Consider the following 7,027-nt stretch of genomic DNA (forward strand, 5'->3'; position numbering starts at 1 on the left):
AAAGTTATAGTTGTTAAATTTAACCACATAGTATTTTAAAAGTATTAAAATACACCCTATGCTATATATAATATTAAAAGTCAAACATTATATATATGTATGAGTAAAAGTCCGTCTTACCGTTAGTAGGCTTCATTCACAAAGCTGGTCTATAAGGGGTGTTTAAGGAAATTGCCTATAAAATGGCGATTGAATGGGTACCCACACTTACCCACCGCACTCTTGACTAGTGGAGGGTCGTTAGTCGAACGGGTAGGATAGGACAAAACCTTTCATTATAAGTATAATAAAGTACAAAAGTAACTAAATGTTTTACAAATTCCCAATCTTAGTTACTTAGGCAAAAGTGAATTGATGCAATTCCATGAAATTACACTTTGTGCCCTTGCGAAGACGTTAGTGGAGCGTGTGTGGTTTACTGGCACACTAAATGGTTCTAAGCAAAGGTAGCAAAGGGTGACTCAATGTTTGTCATAGTTTGGTGGAGCGTGTGTGGTTTACCGGCACATCGAATAGGTGACTGTAACATGTGAGGGCACCATGTAAGTTTGCATGGTTATTCACAGCCACTTTGTAATCCTCGGCATCCCAGTCACAAACTAGAGGGGCATATCGAGATTTAAACATGCCATTGAAATGGTCAATGAATCTCAAAGGATCTAGGAGTTTTCATACATTTAAAACTTAAATTTCTTTTTCGTTTTTCATGGTGGAAATTAGTGAATCATCATTCACTTACCTTCAAATTGTTCTGTAATTAGGTTACGACATCCCTCTCCCGATTTGTGGAATATTGTGTTGGGTCCTAGCCTTAGTATATCATTTGGGTGATTTACTAAGGACTCAATCGATCAACTAACTTGAATTTTTTTTCTTCCGTTTTATAGATGTCAAAGTTCGACAACTATGGTCTTCCCAAATCTTGTGGGACAAGCTTTCCATATGAAGATGATATTCCAAGATTCGATCGAGGAACAAGAAATCATGCTTCACTTCCTCCACCTCCTCCTATTATTCTCCCTAACCCACAAGTTCGAAGGCTTGAAAAGTTCAAGCTCACTCAAGCGCTTTTGGCAAGTAAACATAAAGAAGGAAAATCAGTGTGTGCACACGTCCTAGGGATGAAGTCACACACTGATAGGTTAAGAATGTTGGGATCTGTTGTCTGTGAGGAGATGGCTGTTGATTGGGTTCCTCATTCACTTCCTAAATCATATAGTGAGTTCGTAAGAGAGTACTATATGATGAACTGCGACGTGACCCTCTCCTATATGCTTATTGCTGCTGAATCAGAAATGATTAGCGCAATAGAAAAGCAAAGTTGATTGGTGAATCTGCCTTCAAGACCTCTACGGATATAGACAATGGAAATGAAAGACATGCTATGATCGAAAAGTTTGATCATAAGAGAAAGGCAATGTCTGAAGTGGTTCCATGTCCTATTCCAAAAGATTTAATTTGCTTTTATTGCCAAGAGAAGGGGCATTGGAGACGAAGTTGCCCTATTTGCCTAAGAGATCTAAGAGATGGCAGAGCCAAAACGTATGGCTCTGCTTTAGGTAAAATCTATTGACTAACTCTTTTAAGCTCCTATTCTAGATTCTTAATACATAATGTGATAAGATTACAATTGATGTTTTGTAGAATCAAAGAAAAGAGAGGAAGCTTAAGGGAAGAAGTGAGCAGAATCTAACCGTGAAGGAATGGATTTCAATCGCATTACTTGAAGATTAGATTTTGAGCTACTAATTAGAGTTAGAATTAGAAATATGTATAAACATAGTTTTTCAATGAATTGCATTGTAAGGACAAAATTTTTCCGCAATAAAATAAATTTTGATTTTTATATTATTTATTTATCCTTGCAATGGCATATATAAAAAATTGATGTTTGGATGTTTCTATTATTAGCATTAATGGATTTGATTCTTAGTTATGGAAATGTCGAAAATTTGCCAAATAAGGAGAGTTTCTCATCGCCGAAGTTTCAATTGGACAGAAACTTGGAATCATGCAACTTGGTTGCATGATGAATGAGAAATTTCATATTTGGAAATTAGACTAATTTGTTGACAAAGTGTCAAGTGAAGGACTAGGAGATTGAGTACACAAAGTTGTGTGTTGATCAAAGTCCACCATAAGAGTAACAAAGATATTCGTCGTGATTTGCTAAAGGTTTAGTAAATATGATTATACTTATAAGATTAAGTGTAATTCTGAATTGATTGAAAAAGTTTAAATCAATAGCAGAACGAATAAGAAGAATCAAGTAGGCAGAAAGATAAGAGTTTCTCCATTCTAAGAAGAAGGGAGAGTACCTTTATTATGTTTTATGATGTGTCTTAATGATTAAGAACCATATCTCAATTGGTCCTCTAAGTGAGTCTTAGTACAATTGTATGTCTAAGAAGAGGAATCAAGAATTGAAGAAATGGTTAAATCAAGAAGTCAATCATACTTCGTTCCAAAACAAGTCTTAGAATTAGGATTGTGAAATTGAGTGATAAGTATTAAGAAGGTTTATAACATTCATCAAATTTGGAAAGTTGTGATGTCTTGGATAAGACAAAGACCAATTAGGACCAATTTATGAAGTGTTTGATAAAAACTACACTAACTCTTGAATATTTGTTTGTCAAGAAATGGTTATTGACAAGAGAATCTTATATGTCAAGGAGTCAGTGGGAGTCTTAATGGTCTTGAAAGGTTTCAAGAACAAATCAAAATAGACCTTATCGATCATCACTAGCACACGAGTTGAGGTTTACAACCTATCGTGTTGACACTATATTGTTTCTGTGCTGTTCTAATTGAGTTAATTATGCATGTGAGTTCTATGAGTTCTCATTTTGAACGCATAAAAGGCAAAGCACCTTAATCAATGAAAGGTACATTGATAGGAGAAGGTGAGCTGCTTAACTACTTGGAAGACATGGTGGGCAGCTATGCTACCATAAGGCAAGAAATCAAGATTAAGGAAGTTCGGTCCATATGAGTTTGAATTTGTCGTAAACTTTGGTTTTAACAAATTCACATGGATAGGAACACATACACCGTTTAAATCTAAGTGTCATAAGATTTCCTCCTTCATGAAAATGATTGTGAGGAAATGCTTTCACTAAGAAAGATTTTAAGAAGATAGTGATTGTAAAATTGCATTCTTGAATTCAATTATGGTTACGGTATCCCTTTCCATAATTTGAATTGTGAGGTTTGGCAATTAGTCTTAATTGTTTTAGACACACATATGAACTATCTAAGGAAAAAGTGTATAAGAAGCCTTGATAAAAGATTATCAAAGCACTAAGTATTAGAAACATGAACTTAAGAAATTCAATAAGTATTGTTTTTCTGAAAGTTAAGATGTTTATGAATACATGTCAAAGCTAGTGGGAGCATAAGTGTTATGTTTTATAATAATCATCATGATAGTGGGAGCATAAATGTTATGATTATATGATTATTAAGGCACGTATTGCAAGTTGGCAATATTAATTATGGAAAACAAGAGTTATACCTTGCAAAGTCGTAAGGGTTGTAAAGTTGTTTTGCTATAATTAAGGGAGAGAATATTATGCTTCATTTCAAATCTAAAGGCTTAGATTGAGAAATGTTAATAAATTTAGTCAAAAGTACGTAGTGTGTTGTTAAAATTTCGATTATGACTACAACATTCTTCTTCACAATTCGAATTTTGAGAACATAGCAAATAAAACATTATGCATCATGTCCCATACGCTTCGGGTATAGGATCGATTGCAAATGCTTTAATATTTGACCATTCTAAAATTTTCCAAATGTCTAGCGCATTTAGAGGGAAAAAGGACAAGAATTGGTTTTGACTAAAATAATTAAACAACTATCAAAGGACAATCCAAAGTTCGACGAGGATTGGTTGCTTGTGAGTAGTTGGAAGCATGGTATTGGATGGACCATATCGACATTATTATGAATAGAAAAGATTCTATTAAGAATGAGTTGTCATATGGAACATATGGAAACGTGTCCATATTGGGAATTGAATATTGAAAATCTATGTCTAGATTAGAAACTTTTATGCAAAAGGATGTTCAAAGGAATGTACTTTGAGTGAGAGACATCATATCTAAGGAATTGTCTTGTAACAATCTCCGATAGAGGACTTTGTAATATCATTGGCAATAGTCTTTGTGACTTTAGTGCAATGACATTACAAAAGGATCATTGCATAAAATGTTAGAATCTAACATATTCTATAAGTGGCAAGAATTTGATATTCTTTCACTTATGAAAAAGGATTTGGAGTTGTGAAATGAGTATGATTGGAAATGTGTTCATTTGATCTATTTCACAAAGTAAGAACCATAGGTAAACATTGTGTGCATGATAAGAGCATGGGACAAGTGTAATAATTCAAGTAAGAAGTTGATTACCCGAAACAACAAATAATGAGTAATCGATATGGTGATAAATAAAAGGTGTTTTATTTATACTCAAAGGTTTGAGGCCGTATGGGATCAGTATTATTCTTATGTTTCACTTTGCATGTTTTGACTTCCTGAATAATTTAATTGATTAAGAACAATCAAATTATTCGAACGGGCCACAGTCGTTCATATGTTGGAAGCAGGTATGAATAAAGACTGTCATGAATTGGTGTGTGGATTGTCTAAAGGGTATTAGACATAAGCAAATGTTTGCTGCAACGTTTATGAGTGCTTATGAATATGATTTGAGCATTGGATTAAACCCACGCTCACTTGGATCACTCCATGAATTGCATCAAGAGTGATTGGTGAGATGATAACATCTTATATTATTGAAACCGAGATGTGTGAGTTGTATCTTGCAAATCGGTTGCACATTGATAATATGTAAACGCACCAGTAACTTGGTGTTATAAAACATATTGTTGTGTGTGATTCGGTGAGTAAGTGCAAGCGAGCATTGAATCAAAGTTTATCCGTTCCTTTTATTCAAAGTAGAATAAAAGCGATATCTTTGGTCCCCTCGATGATTTAGTTATGACAAACGTAAATGCTCGGCCGGGCTAGGGCTAATTTGATTTGTTCAATTAGTCAGTCGTCATAAATCGGGAATCGAGATATAGTACAAAGAGATTGATTAGAAATCATGTCTCATACGATATCTAGAATGGAGGAATATATGATCCCTTATCTAAAGGACACGCGTATCTGATAGGATCAGAGTTGATAGCGGCTTTGGAAAGCTACGATTGCAGATCAGGATCTGAAGTCATACGCATAATAGTTATTAGACTTATCCAAGTGGGAGACTGTTGGATTAGTGTCTAAGTCCATAACTATTTTGGTATGTACTTGACCCGATGGTGCATGGTCCTTTTGGGTTGCCTTCACCAAAGCAACTTGATAGGATGAATTATGGAGAGAAAGGATTAAATATGATTTATTAATATATTATGAGAACAATATATTAAAGGAGAAATCATATTGTTTAATTAATATTAGTCAATAATTAATTGGTAATTAGTTTTGTGACTAAAAGAGATTAATTAAACTAAAGGGACTGGAATTGTAATTATAAGATAATTGCAATTTGGGCTATGGATTGTCTTAAATTAAGGAGTGGACGAATTCTATGGGGAAACCCATGGGGAAATCGTCCAAGGCCTTAATTAAAGGAGTCTTAAACCTATTCTCATGTTAATATGATTACTTGAATGTTAGAATTAGGGTTTATAGTCTTAGATAACTTGCATGTACAATAGAGAAACCTAGATCCAAGCATTAGGGTTTGTATGAGCACATAGGATGTTCTTATGACCAAAACCCATCAAAAACCATGTCTACTACATATATAGTTATATAAATAAGGTTTGAAGGACTTAGGAGAGATAACCCACTTTACTTCCTGTCCTTGTTTGGTTGTGGTCTTAAAGTACCCGGTTGTTTGTCCGAGTGTTGTTAAATCCTTACTTATATATTATGTATATATGTATAGATATAAAGTCTTTTATCTTAGTTCAATGCATTCAATCATTCCACAAGTTTACTAATAAACTATAATAGGTATAGTTTAGGGTTATACTACTTACTACTTCTAGTTCAATGAAGCATACAAGAGTCAGTTCATTCATGAGTCATTACTTATTACTATGAGAACATATACAACTATACTAGAATGAGAACATATACAACGATACTATGACGAGTAACAATACATTACATATACAAGAATATGTTAACATAAGTGTGATCCACTGTATCAGAGCATGACTTCATTGTCATGGCCCGAGTTGTAGCTAGAATCTCCTGGAGGGAGAGCATGAGTTTGCGTATAGATCTATACTGGATTGACTATCCTACACCTTGCTGCTAGCTACGGCTGGACCTGCAGGTGCCAAACGTCATACATTTTTACGACTTACAATGTCGTGTTTTCCGTCGATAGTATCGTACAATTAATCACATAATACCTTGATATAAATCCGGTTTAAGGTAGTTAGTACAGTAGTAGTTCCTATGATACAACACTACAGTACTACATTAATTTACCCTTTACATTTATTTAGTGATCATTTCACTTAAACATTAATGTACAAACTATATTTTGATAATGATAGTTACACTTGGAAAAATTACACACTTTTACAAGAAACAAACATACAAAACAGTCATGCCTTGGTAGAAGGCTAGTTTTAGTAGAAAATATAGGATTTTCTTGGAGTTACAAACTTTTACAAACATTCGCATACTTTTACTACAAATGTTTACAAACTCTCACTTCAAACACTGTTTCAAACATTTTGATACAAAAACATACACTAAATACTTATGAACTTACTAGCTTTAATGCTGATAAACTCTTTCAAAATAACTTGTATTCTCAGGTTATCAGTAGACAGGTACAGATGCCAGCTTTTGAGAAGATGGATCGCATTCAAGACTCATCTTATATTTTGATTAATGTTTTGGTGTCTTATATACTACAGAACATACTTGTATTAAAATTGTATATTTAATGCAATGGATGATGTTGTTTACTTGTTTACTATTATACTGTGTTG

The sequence above is a fragment of the Lactuca serriola genome, chromosome 5, assembly GCF_051521515.1.
Source record: "Lactuca serriola cultivar US96UC23 chromosome 5, Lser_US96UC23_V15, whole genome shotgun sequence".
In the NCBI taxonomy this organism is placed as follows: domain Eukaryota; kingdom Viridiplantae; phylum Streptophyta; class Magnoliopsida; order Asterales; family Asteraceae; genus Lactuca; species Lactuca serriola.